Genomic DNA, 14,289 nt, shown 5'->3' with positions numbered 1-14,289 from the left:
ATTAGCTTAATAGAAACTGACTTACCTATCCACAGGGACTTCAACCATGGAATGAAAATCTCTAGCACTTTCCCTTCCTTCTAGCCAACCAATCTCCACTTTCTTGGAACTCGGGACTGACCTTCAAATAGCATGCTGATTTATAAGCGTACTTTCTTTCTCCCTCAAGACTGAAAAGATCTGACCTGGCATAGAGCTAGAGCGTGCTATTGTAGAGCGTAAGTTACCATGCGCTGGAGGAGCCGAAGGAAGAAATTCGAGAAGTTCAAGATGAGAAATAGGAGTAGGAGAACGAGCTATCGAGTCAGCTATCCCCTGGCTGTATCCAGCTTGGTTTGTAGTAGTACCCGCTAACCTGCCAGCCAGTATTGACTCATTCTACCAGCTAATCCTCTTCGACTAACTCATTCCCAGGGGATATGATATAGAGGAAGGAAGTCTACCCTCGTAGCCAGAGCTCAAGTAAACCAATGCCTTGTAAGAGTAAGCACCCTACCTTATATCCGTAAGCCAAACCCTATCCTCCAATGAGTCTACCCCTGCCCTTGTTTCCAGCTTGGGAATGAGAGTGAGGGTCCGAAGGAGAAGGAAGTCCCCTGAGATTGGGATAAAAGTAAGGGTAAACTAGTTGAAGGATATTCTAAGGAAAGTGCTGGCGTATAGTCAGTCATTCCCCTTTGCCCATGCCTTTTAGTAGTTAGCCTGGTGCTAGGAGAAGCAAGCCAGCTAAGCAACTAATCAAGTAAGCTAGAAAGAAAGTTTCAGTCCATGGGTAATCCTCTACAGTCGAAGTTGGACCTGACATTGGGAGTTGCCATAGGGTCTACCCCTAAGAATAAGAAGGAAGAGTTTGCGAGACAGTTGCAGATTCAATTCCGTCAAACCCTCTTGCATAGGAAAGGGTATCCCTCCCACAGACCTCTGTCTTGGTCGCCCCTACTTATTTTCTCGATCAATCTTTCGTTTTCTCACGTGCTCTCGCGGCGTGATACCCCAAACACTCTGGTGCATGTCTCCCGGGTAGTCTTTTCCCGTTAAGTTTCCGTTTTCGTCTTTCCGTCGTCTTTGTTCTAAGTGGAAGAGAGGCATGGTTGAGTTGGGGTCTAGTCTTCTGGTTCTTTCTTCTTGCTTGTCGTCCTGCCTTCCTTCTATTGATCTAGGTCCCTTTCTAGTAGGAGTAGCTTATCTCTTCCTTTTCTTCTAGTGCTTAGCGTGCTCTTTCTGTCTGAGTAAGATAAGTCAGCCTGGCGGCTTCCTCCCCTTGGGTATCCAGGTTGCAGTCCCCTAGCTTTATCCTTTAGTCGTTGAGGGAAAAACCTTCTGAGTTCCCGAGGTCTTTCAGAACCTTTTATTCGAGCGAGGGTTGCAGGTGGAGAACCGGCCTATGGCTTGCGGCTAAGTTCCCATTTCCTTTTGCCTTGATAATGTGAAAGGACTCAATTCCTTCTTTCTCTTTCTTGGTTGCAGTTGCTGCCCTTGTTGGTTCACGAGCTCTTGCTTTAGTTCTTTTCATTTCGTATGTAGTGATGAAGCGAGGTCCTTTTCTTTGAGGTCTTGGACCATGCGCCTATCGTGACGTGAAGGGTTTTTTCCTTAAGGTGGTTCAATATCTTCTCTTATCCCGTAGAGCAGTCTCCTAGTCTATTCGTTATGTCCGCCTCTCTATCATTTAGTTGCAGATTCAAGTGGAAGGCTTTTCAGTCTTTTCCATTTTTTGTTTTAGCTGTTCTTCTCGCAGCAAGAAAAGCGAGTGAACTGACTTCCGTTCTGGCTTGGCTTGAATGCCGTTGGCGAATCTTCCTCTTTTTCTTCACTGAAGTTCACCTTTGTTTTTTCGACTGTACTGGATCTCGGGAAAAGAAAGAACCTTCTAAGGTCAATGAAAACTGACTTGATTTGACCCGTTAGATTAGACTCTTCTTGAAAGACGGTTCGGTCAACGTTGAGGACAACAAACTCCTCTACAACATTATCTTCCGCAGCAGGAGCGGTATCTAAACTGACTGAAGGGCTTTTGCCCAGTCCCGTGACATCTAAGTTGACTGGTCTACTTCCTGCTCGATGAGGGTCATCAGGTCGGGTGGTAATTTTGATGTGTGATTCCGCTTTCACTACTCAAAAAGAGGGTCAGGGCAGCCCATTATATATGGGAAAGAGAGGCTATCACGGCCTAACCAATAGATACATTCTAGCTCCCCGCGCGGTCTCAACCTTCGCTTCGCCCCTGGCACTAGTCAAATTCTATCTCGGTTCATGGCATGTCACAACGACTCTATCGGCTTATAGTCATTCCTGGTTCAAAAATGCTGGTTTGATAAGACTAAGACCAGGAATGGGGCGTATGTCTTTGATCAAGCGCTTCCGTCACTCCTATCTGGTTGAACCTGTACTTCCTTTCCGCCGTTCCTAGGGACCACCCACTCCCCTTTCTCCGGTTCCTAGCCCACGAGGGCGCTAACCCTTGCTAAGACTGCTTACCTCCCTTACTAAAACAAAGCACCAACAGCGGATAAGGCGATAAGACATCAAAAAGAAAGTGACGGTTTTCAAGGTAAGTAAGGAGGGTAGGTAAGACCGGCAATGCCGCATCCACGCATAAAGAGAAAGAGGAAAGAACATAGGTCAACCGAAGCCAAGGGACAGCTCTCCGTCTCTCTCGCTTAGAATCCCTATAATATTCTTTTTTTATTAGCTGCCTAGAGGAAAGATTATCTGTAACTATGCATTAGCTCAACCAAAAAAAATCCTTGATCTAAGGCCTTTCTTTATTCTTTATAAGGCTCAATTACATTGAGTTTGACCTTTCAATGTGAGTAAAAGACTCCCACTAAAGAAACGAGCAAAGTCTGAGATCTCCTATTGATCACGATTTCCAGTTCATTAAGGTAAGGAAAACAGAAAAGAAAATACGGGGAAATGAACCATCTGTTGAAATAGACAACAGAATTAGTGCGGTAAGCATTCTTTAGTAACCAGAGTGAGGCCTATATGCTACCCTATCTTATTAATGTTCTGAGGATTCCGTTATTAGGAGTGGTTGCAAGTGAAGCAAGGTACGCAGAAGTTTAGGTTTTGAAATCCCATTAGCCGGTCATTCAAAGAATACAAGTGAGCATTTGCCCGGGATCTTGGACTAAGACCAAGGAAGACCTGGCTTTTGTAGCTTTGTCTATAACTAGCTAAGCTTGAAGGCAAGTGTCAGTAGTCAATCAAAGCCCTATATCCTTCTCTCAACCTGGGGAAGTCAGGATTGGCAATTTGCCCAGCTGACTTACGAATACCAGCAGCACTCAAAGACCAGGAAAGGATGATAAACCTTCAAGAAAAGGGAGTTGTCCTTGAAATCTCGTAAAGATAAGTTCAATTCGGAAAGAGAGGTTCAATCAAGCTAAGACCCTATGAATCGACTCTCCCTTTGGTCGAGCTCAATTACATCGAGCCTCTCCTCGTTCCGTTGTCTGGTCCATAACATTCATAGTTGGACTACTCTACCTACACAGAGTTCCATACAATCATATTTGGGTAGGGTTTCCGCACTTCGTAACCTGGCTTTAGTGTTTTAAGAGCTCTTTCCGGCTATATCAGTCCAATTCGGGACCTCGTCCGTCCTGCCGACTAGCAGATGTGGCATTTCTTCTTCTATCTCTGTGAATTCCTGAAAAAATGGCTAAGAGAGCAATGGATGATTGACTTACCTAAGAAGAAGACCGGTTACGAAAGCACTAGCAGCGGCAACTGCAGGATTGGTAACAACTCTGACTCATACTCAAGCACCCGATACGATCAGATCTGCAGGGGTTTCTTTCACACTTACATAAACAATCACAGCGGAAACGATCACACCAACAAGGTCTCATCTCATAGGAGGTTTGAGAGATCTCTTCTTTATGATTCACTTGATAGCTAACTTACTCAACTATCTTCTTTAGGCTTCCTTTTAGAGTCTATATAAAGACTAGAAGAGAAGAGTGAGCACAGAGAATGTAATAAAGATAACTTCCCTTACTCAATAGAGAGGATTGCTACAACTGATGAGTATGCCGCTCAATGTCAGATAGAAAAATTTCTTTCAGTAAGGTAGTATCTAATATTCGAAAGAAGCTAGACTCATTCTGAAACTCCACGATAAAAGACAAGTAGCGTCGATAGACGATTAGCTTTGACTCCAATATCCCAAACCAGGAAAGATACTAGATCCTGACGCACTACCTTTTGAAGCAGGTCTGGTACCCGAAGGCTCTTGTTTAGAGTAGAGGTAGGTCGCTTTTGGAAGCGTTCGCCAGTGACTAGCTCAATCGAGGATTTCAAGACGTGAAAGCGGAGTTCAAAAGGATTTTCGGTTACCTCAAGGGGTCGGAAACTCCCCCACTTCTATGATTAGGCTCCATTGAGCCCATTATCACCATGAGCCCATCCTTTTAGGAGGAGATGAACCAGGATCTCATGTCAAATTAAGCCACCAAAACTCGTAACTTAGTTTCGTATCTCCATCGGGAAAGCCGTGGAAGCCTTGGAGCGGGGGATCCCTTTTTTAGAAGGTGGTTGGATAACCGTTCAACAGCCTATGAGGGATGGTCATTGGACGATCCGCCACCCACAGACAGAAGAGAAGATGCTAACGAGCCATTACGCACTAAAGACTTGAAAATGGTACAGCCCGAACTCGATTATTTCCTAATAATTGTTGTACTTCACAAGTCACATTAATTTCTTGACCAACGTCGGCCCTTAACTACTAGAGCGTTGTAAATATTAGGCATCTTTCCCGGGGGAAAAGCTACATCTAGCACCGGCCCAATGATTTGAGCGATACGCCCCAGGTTCTTTTTTTCAAGTGCGGAAACTCCCGGACCAGAAGTAGTAGGATTGATTCTCATAATAGAATTCTAATATATATATAGAAAAAAAAGAAAGAAAAATGAAGTAGAAGAGCCCAGATTCCAAATGAACAAATTCAAACTTGAAAAAAATCTTTCTGATTCTCGGGGGCAAAGGGATTGATCGACGAGAAAGATCTCTTGTTCTTATTAGAATTATAAGATCGTGATTGGATCCGCATATGTTTGGTAAAAAGTCAATTACATCGAACCTCTCCCTTAGTCTTAGTAAAGACTAAGCTCTTTAACCCTTAGCACAAGTATGTACCTAATAGTGGTGCGGTATCTGGGAACTCTTCTTTCGAAATGGTAAGAAGTGGCTGCAGTTCAAGAAGACAGGTTCGGATGAGATGGCATCTTAAAGTATAAGGCAAAGGGACTACGAAAGAGTGTATCGAGAAGGGGCTTTGAATGGTATTCATAGACAAATAGGCAATCCTATATAGATAGATGTTGGTATCTGGTATTCCCATATCGGGAGCGGGGACCAAGAATAAGAGGGGTCCCATTCCTTTCTTTCTTGCTTTGTATGAGGGGAATGGAGAATCGGTTGGAGAACCATGGGCCTAAGACTTAACCTTTTGAGGAGTCTAGGTTAGTGCATTTTCCTTTGGTTTAGTTGTTGGAAGTGCTTTCACGCAAGCATTCACAATTTTCGCCTTCCATTCGCTTTTCTTCTATGGTTCGTGGCGAGTGAATGGCAAGTCTATCACCATTGGTGTATTCCCTCTCTCCCTATTGTATTGGTCCATCAGGTAGAGTGTAACTGGCCCCTATGGGAACCCCGGGACTACTTTGATTTACCCTTTAGGTGCAATGGCTTTTCTGAGAGTTAGTTGCTATCAGTTTCCCACCCTCTCTCAAGGTCTCCCTTCACTCGACTCTATCTTCATCCCCCCGGTCAAAGGAATCAGACTGATTAGTGGAGGTGTGGGGAGGGAATGGGGAGAAGGTTTTCAATTTTGAACTGCCTTCTTTTGAGATAGATGTTACGGAGCCCTTTCCCAGAGAATCTTTAAGGGCCCGGAAAATCTCACGTTTAGGGAGAGGAATCACCAGTACCTGAAGACGCAGTCTAACGCTCTAGAAAGCCCTTACGGCTTGTTCGATCAGATTTAGAGTTCAGACCATGAGAAATCCACTCCTTTTTACTCACAAGGGAATGGCCAAGCTGAGTCCACCAATAGGGATCCGCTCGGGAAGAGGAAGGAATTCGAGTCAAGAGGTTATTATTATTAGGATCCTAGCCTAGCTAAACGCAACGGAAAGGAAAAGAGCTCAACGAAAAGCAAAGATCTCTCGGGCAAGTGCTCTATCAAAGACGGATTCCCTGGAAGAACAGCAGGATTCTGGGTCATCATAAAGAAGTGAAAATGAAGACTCGAACTCGGCTACCGGCTGCCAATGGGATAGCACCGGAGCTACTGCCATCCTCTTTCCTTCTCTATTCTTTCGTTCCTCTTTTTCCTTTCAAGAGGTGGTTATAAAAGGAAAGCTTGCTCGACCGGAAGACCCTTTTTTTGCAGCCTATTCGAAAGCCGATTCTTCTTCCTTTACTTTGAAGACTAAACCCGCGCCTTACCTAGGGCTAAAAGTAAGGACTTCACTTCACATCCGAGCAAAGACTGGAACCAGTCAAGCGGAAAGTTGGCTTGACTCTTCCTTCCCCATTCCCCACAGGCTTCCGGGAGTGCCGGCTCTGTACTCTGTTCGGACCATAAGATTTGCAACACTGACTTACCGAAAAGACTGACTGCTTTCCTACTTCTGCCTCTACTAGTAGGGGCTTGAGCCTTACAACAAGCTTGACTAAAAAGGCTTGTTTGATCTATGATACGCTTGAACTGAACTATCAGTCCTAGAAAGACCCCGCTTACCGTGACGGAAGAAAGACGGAAAAGCTACTCTCTAAGCCAAGCTTCCCCTTTATCCCAAGTGCACTGACTAGCTGACCTACCTTCTGTCTCTGTATTTCCCTAAGCCAACTTAGACAAAAAAGAATGAAGCAAGGAGTGAAGCAACTTAGTACATAGTTGTGCTATAGCAGAAGTCATTCCCTGTCTCCTAGGTAAGAAAGAAGCTCAACTGAGACCCTGTTCTTTCTCTTCTCTCGTAAGGTTTCCGTAAGGAACCACCACTCACTTAGTCAAATAATGACTTTCATTTGAGTAGATCCCTTTTAGGTCGATTCTTCGACTTTCCCTTGAATTTGCGTTCTAAATTGTAAACAGAAGGTCTAACTCCATACCGTTGAATGCGTGTGGTCAACTGTGAGGAGACTGACATTCATGGTTAAGGTTCTCAACCAACAAGATAGGGCGGTCTCGTCTTACTAACTAACAGGAACGGTACGGAACAACAATCACTATTTATAAATTCACCACATATATAGTATTGTAGGAACAAGGAGTAGGGAAGACCGAACACCGAACGTGTGACAATTCCGGGACTGCTTAAATGTTCAGGATGTGCGAGCAGATGAACTAATCAGGGAAAGTTCCGGCATACTCTGACAAATGGAGTGGATCGCTTGTAACGACTGAAAGACAAGGAACGGAACTACTATTAATTAACGAAAACCGCCTTTACCTTCGCCCTACCAGCTTTCGTGTAACCAGACCAGACCTCTTTCCTTGCTTGGCGCGAATCTTTTAGAAAATCAAGCAATGTATCATCGGCTTTGAATTCGCCGTCCTTCGTCCGCCTCGGTTGACAACTTCAAACGATCGGTTCGAGTCTGCTGCCGCAATTGGGAATTTATTGGATAAGGGGGGGTCGTTCGTAGGCTAGGCTCCCTATATCTTGAAGAATTGGACATGGTCGACTTTCGTGTGTTTGCTATAGGAATCTATATATCAATATACGCCTATTGACGCCTTTCCATGAGTGGTTGGCCTGTGTCTTACGACTTTTACCTTTGAGAACTTTCCTTACTAACTAGATCTGGTGCCCTAAGTGTGGACTCTTTCTATAATACGGGGGATATTCTCATATCAAAACAAAAAGACTAAGAATCTTTAACAGTCGGATAAACCTCGAAACAATTTAGCGTATACAGGGAATAGCCAGAGGAAGACTTACTTCATATTACTTAATAGGAAAAGAAGGGCTTCAATAGCTTTGGCTGTGAAAACTCTTGGTCTTGGAGCATCAGTTCACCCAAGATCGGCAGGACAAAGAACTACTAGGTTTGTGCCAGAAAAGCGTCTTGCGTGACGATCAAGGGAAGAAAGAACAGCTATGGAATATGACAGGTATCGGTATTGAACAGACGGAAGTCGATACAAGCAGAATGACTAACTTCAGTTTCATCACCCGGGCCGTTGTAGTTGCGTTCCAGGGGTAAGCCTCCCCAAGTGCAGTCCTACGATAAGCTTATGTTGATCCAGCCGAGCTTTCTATCGAAAGATCAATCCAATAGGTATGATCCATAGGTGGTAATAGTTTAGTTCCCTTCCCAGCAATGGGAGATCCAGTGCTTTTACCAATTTAAATGATTAATAGAAAGTCTTTCGGACCTAACTGACTCGCTCTGTAACCCGGCGAAGAGGACTAACTCTTTTTTTTTGCCTGAGAGTTCTTCTCCCTTCGATCGAGTTGGAGGGGTTTTCTATCTAATATGAGAGAGAATTAGAGCTGCTAGTTTCTTTCCTAAGGCCCTAAGACTCAAAAAGTCTGACTTATTCCCTTCTTACATCCACTTGCAGTGAGAATTGCCTGCCCTATAGTTGAAGAAAAAAAGGCTAATCCCCTCTAGTCTAGCTCATAGCCAACTCTCATCCCCCGCCGCTCATAGTTCTTGCTTTCATCCGAGGGTAGAAGCCTTAGGGAGGAGTTGATTAACATTCCTACGCTTTAGGGACTGATTTAGGAGTCATTTCTTTCCGGATAGGCGAGAGTGAGAGTTTCGCTCTTCTTTATGGAAGAGAGTTCGGTTCCTGTTATTGGTATCGACCTACTTCGTTAGTGCCGGATGGTCAAATTGGTATGAACATTTTGAAGCTATTTCATCTGGAGGGAATTTTTTATAAAAAGCCTTAACTTAAGGGTTCTCCAAGGTGCCTGTTTGAAGCAAATCAATATATGGGTGCCTGGTGAATCCACACGATTCAGCCTCAGAATGCCCTTCGTGCCTAAAAGGTTAGTTCAAGGGCTTTGATAGGGAAATGCACGCACTTGTTTTCGTTTCAGATGCGATCAAAAAGCCTTTTTTTTCAAGCGTAGAGACTACATATGCTCAAGTCGATTTAGTAGCAGGAGCAGCTCTAGCTTTACCAGTTTGTTCAAATTGCTAGTCCGAATCAAGGGCCAAAGTCCAAACTCACGATTTGACGGAAGCTGTTCGACTGAAAGGCGGATCTCCTGTGACTCGACTAAAAAAGAATGGGCGCACTCTGCCCCCCAGCAAAGGACTTCGTTGGAGTAAAAGTCAACCACTCAACGCGACCCGTCAGATTCGAACTGACATAGGCAAAAAGGACCAAGACCTATCTAAAAAGAAAAGGAATCGCTTTGGTAACGCAGTTCGGTTAGCGGGCGGGCCGCCTTCCTACATCTGCGAGTGGGTAAGTAAAGTAAGTGTGCTATTTCCTACTCACCTAGATCTACCCTCATATTTGAGCATATTTCGTAAAAGCCGTGTATAGGGGGTACTTTTTCGAATACCCTTCTTTATAATTCAAATTTCTTTTAAGTACCCCTTGTAAGAATTATCTCCCCTGACTTTGTTTTGTTCTCGATCGATCTTGGTGAGAGAAAGGGATCTCTTGGTTAGGCGTCTGCCGATGCAGATGCGAGGGAATCGGCTCCCTAAAAGGATCTAACTAATGCTAGAATAAAAAGCTTATTAATCAGTATGTCTCCGCCGTGGGCATAGTTTAGCTGTACTTCTTTGGTTTCCCTTTGCCTCTCATCTCACACTCTGAGTAAGGCATCTATTCAACCTGAGATAGACTCTACGAAAGGCCCATCTTAATTCAATCCGAACCAAACCAAATAAGGGTGGGCGGGGACTGATTAGACGCTCTCCTGGCTTTAGCAGAATAACAGCAGTTGGTAATATTGGAAGGTGAAGGCTCTGATAGGTTGAGACCAGTTTACAGAGACCGGAACCCCTATTAGTAAAGTAAGCTTAGCCGACAAAAGCTGAGAAAACCAAAGATCATGGACCTTTCTACGAACTTTCTTTCCCTGAGGTTGGAGGTTCATTTTCAGTTTTTGAGGATTGAATTCCCTTGTGCCTTTCCTGCGGTAGGAGGTCTATCCCCTCCAGTTTCCAGATTGGGTTAGTGTTACATCTAACATTGGTTTCTCTTATCTTATATTTATATAAGAGAAAGGCTGCTTGGAGGTGTTCTCTGTCCCGGTCCTAAGAAAAAACGACTTGTTCAACATAAGAACAGCAATCAGAGCTTCTCCCTTAATCAATGCTCTTCCTCCAAGACCACTTATTTCGCATCATAAGTCAATTTATGATTCAATTCTTCCTACCTCTTAAGGGTTTTACCTTAGTGCTGCGGGCGGTAAGGTAAACTTAAACTAAAACTTGTCTTCAAATACTCTGTTCCTTCCTCTCCGGAGGTACTTATATATAATATAAGTCTCATTTGTTTCTTCCCGGCAAATAGAATAGGACTTTTCCCGGTTGCTACTAGAGAATAGGCATTTGTTCACGAATCAGCTGCTATAGAATCTGCGGCAAAGTCTGTAGGAATAGGATTTTCTTCCCTGAGACCGGGAGTTTCCTATAGGAAGAAAAGAAGGTCTATTCAGTTCGAAAGGGAGGGGTCAGTCAACCTCTAGATGCGCATAAAAGCAGGCAAAGGTAAGTAAGCACTTTCATGTTAATGCCAGTAGGAATCGAATTGCATGTGTGAAGCATAGTGCCATTCCTTTCCTAAAGGGACTAAGCGCTAGGCATCGGCTACAATTTCATTGCCTTCCTTCTGGGGATGGGAGCTCTAGGAATACCATCTTGAAGAGATAAGGAAAGTCTCATCCCTTGGCTTGGGTATTACCAGTAGAGGTGCGTAACCTTTTAAACAGTAACCCGATACCATGCCTGCCTTATTCTAGACTGAAGAAGATTTCCGACATTCAACTCTTCGGACAGCTCGATGAAAAGCCTGCCTTGAAGGAGGAAGTCTTATTGTAGGTAAGAGCATTGGCTAGGGCTGAGTCTAGCTGTAGCGATTAAAGCAGAAGGCGGATGCGATGCGCGTGAACTCTAGATGGCTAGGCACTCTAAATGGTTAATGGATAAAAGTTGAAATTCAATAGAAAGGAGACTAGGTAGACAACGAGAGAGGGGTTAAAAGGACCAGCTCTCACATAGACCAAGCTGAGACAGGGACTCGGGGAAAGATGGAATTCAACTCGAATTTTTGAGATTGGATGTTGTGGGGAAAGGGAGATTGATTCTACGATAGCAAGGGCGTAGGACGAACTTCTTGCTTTCATGAGTGACAGACCAGACAACTACCCGGGCTAAGCCAAGAGTTCGGTGGGAAGGGGATATCTAAAAGAAATCTAAGCCAGAACTCCGGGTGGGAAGAAAGTCATTGCTAGCTCTTTGACCGGTGCTATTGAATCTCTTTCCAGAAGGGCTAGTCTAAAGCTAAGGCTGCTAAGTAAATCCTAACTGCTAAAGTAGAACTGATAGTAGTAGCGCATCAACAAGTGCCTTAGAGTTACATTTAACCTGAGCAGGAATTCTATTGCCATTGATTCTTTCAATCTAGTACAGGTTCTACATCTCACTCTGTCTGTAATTCTATACCTCTCATCGATATCAGTGTACTCTGTCTCATCGCGAGAAGAGGCTATCAGTGACTTTCTAGAGCCGACTGTAACTAAAGATAGAATAGAATAAAATAAATGAAATGTTCAGTTCGTCTGTACTCTGTTGTTAATTCTTTCTTCCTGTCCGGACTAACGGTTAAGGGAGAGGGAAAGGACGAGATTTTGACTCCCCTTCCGAAGCAACAAGATGCCAAAAAGAAGCTTATACCTATTTTGAAGTCTTGCTAGTCGGCAGGAAGACGGAATACGGAAAGGAGCTTCCCACACTACTCAAACTTCAGGCTCAAGCTAAGCATTCGCTACCTCGCGCAGCTTCTGCCTGCCCAGCAACCTTACTCTATAGCGCGCCCCTTTCAACCTAGGTTAGGCAAGCTTTCACAGAAAGACCTTGTTTTGGTTCTGGTACAGATTGATGATCGCTACGCCCTCCCTCCACTAAATAAGCCTTCTCTTCAGACTGACTCTTAGGTGCGATAGGCCTTTCTCAGCCTTCCTCTGTATCAGGTTGTGCTATATAATTCCTAACTCTATATAATAGAAAGAAAAGAAAGAGTACCCGCTAGTAAGACGAAGTAGCTGACCTACCTCACGAAAGACTTACCTCAGCGCTAAAGCCCTTGGCTTATTGCATATTTTAGACTCTGAACTTCTGCCTTCTTAAGGTATGGTATTTTAATACCTACCAGGAAAGCCTAGCTACTTTGTCGAGTAGCTTCATGAATGACTGGGGATTGGCAATAGAGGAAAGAACTGATTGCAACTACTTCTTATATAATATAATAAGAAGCAAACACAGTCTTATCTACTTCGTTCGAAAGTTTTCCTTAAATCGGCCAGTTCATCTGAAGGCTGCCTCCACAAACTCGCCCCGGCGAATATGCCGCCATAGTTCGAGAACATTTTGATCAGGCACTCCATGTCGGACACTACCGGCGGATATATGATCAAGAATTTTTCGAGCTTCAAGTATTGGAAGGAAAGGGCGTCTTGCAAGACAAACTTCATGATCTAATGCTTGGAGAGCTGAATCTTGATCGCATTCTGCACCCCCTACGAGAACATACGAAAGGAGGCCTTTTCGTTTATTATTACACACAATCCGTAAGTGCCCTACGCCATGCTTTTGGGATATCATGGCGGGGACTTTAAATCATTTTAGGCAAGACCTCTCACAAAGGGGAAGACATTCGGATATTTACCAAGAGTTCTATCAATATTTCACCGATGAGACCTTCAGGCGCTTTAATGGTTTACCCTTGCCATAATTTTATTTTTTTTATTTTCGCACCGCCTTAAAGTGCTTCTCTTCTTACCAAAGAGAGCCCCCCCTTGGTTCATGTAGTTGATTCTTGTACCCTTTCTCTTTTTTTTGAAGAACCTAATGGATCGAACTCAGACAGTGGATTGAGCCTATTCACAAAGAAGAGACATCTTACTGCTTTGAAAGGAAAGAAAGGGCAGAGCTCTATCTTCTATTGAAAGCTGTCCAATAAGAGCGCATTCGCTTCCTCCTCGTACATTTATATTATATGCTTGAATGTGTCGGCAATCTGGCATTTTGGCCTTAACTTAATTAAAGAAGGATGACTCGTTACTCTAATTATTCATACCGGGATTTTTTTCTCTATCTACGAAGAGCAGACATGTGTGGGACTTTAGGACAAGACTCCGTAAGACCTTTCGTTTAATATGCCTTTTGTTTACGACGAATAGGAATAGGTTCTTTTCAGGTTTGACATAATAGGGTAATTCGTCGAATTGGAATCGGATCTAACATGTGCAGCCTAAGCTGACTTCTCTTGGCTCCCGACGGGATTGTCTAGTCAGTCCTAAAGCTAACCAGTTTACTTACTATTGTATAACGGGAAAAGCTCCAACCTATAAAAGGAAGAAACTGCACCACTCCTACCTACTCCCGTATGATTTATTTTTGCATGGTCCAACTCCTCGTCTTACCCATGAGGCTACTACTCGACTCGGGATATTCATACTGTTCTGCCCAAGCTTTGAACTTACTGTATGTATTTGGATTGAACCACTTGAAAAAACTCCCAGGGGGTAGGAGACAACCCTACCTGCCGACCCGTAAGGCCGATCTATGAGGGCAGGTCAATTCTATCTCTATCCCAGGTAAAGTACAAGAAGTCTCGTCTCGAAAGGGAATTCTTTGACCGGAATTTTCCTTGAAGGTAAAAAGAGCTATAGCTCTCGCTTTCTAACAAAAATCAAGCTAAATATGAATAGGAGAAAGGGGTGTAGGATTGGTAAGCTTTGCCGGAAAGAAGCTACTCGACTAATTCAGGAGGCTACTAGCGGCGAAGTTTGCTTCGGAGCGTGCTCTTGCGTTAAGCGGAAAAGGGGGCCTAGTCACAGCGCAAAGGAACAGCGGAATCTAAGCCCACACCAGATAGGGAAAAACAAGGACTAAATCTTTCGTCAACCACTTGATTCGCTTATCTGTTTATCCAGACAGTTAACCTTTAGGGCATATGACTAGTAAGGTCAATAAACCTATCGTATCGACGAGATGCAACAATAATAAAATTTTCAGACTATGAAAAGAATTTGTTCTCATCTACGTCTCTTTCAATCATGGGCTATTGAAGAGAGT

This window comes from Sesamum indicum, unplaced genomic scaffold (genome assembly GCF_026168435.1).
Source record: "Sesamum indicum cultivar Baizhima isolate 11 unplaced genomic scaffold, ASM2616843v1 HiC_scaffold_118, whole genome shotgun sequence".
Taxonomy (NCBI): domain Eukaryota; kingdom Viridiplantae; phylum Streptophyta; class Magnoliopsida; order Lamiales; family Pedaliaceae; genus Sesamum; species Sesamum indicum.
Note: the sequence above shows the minus strand (reverse complement) of the source record.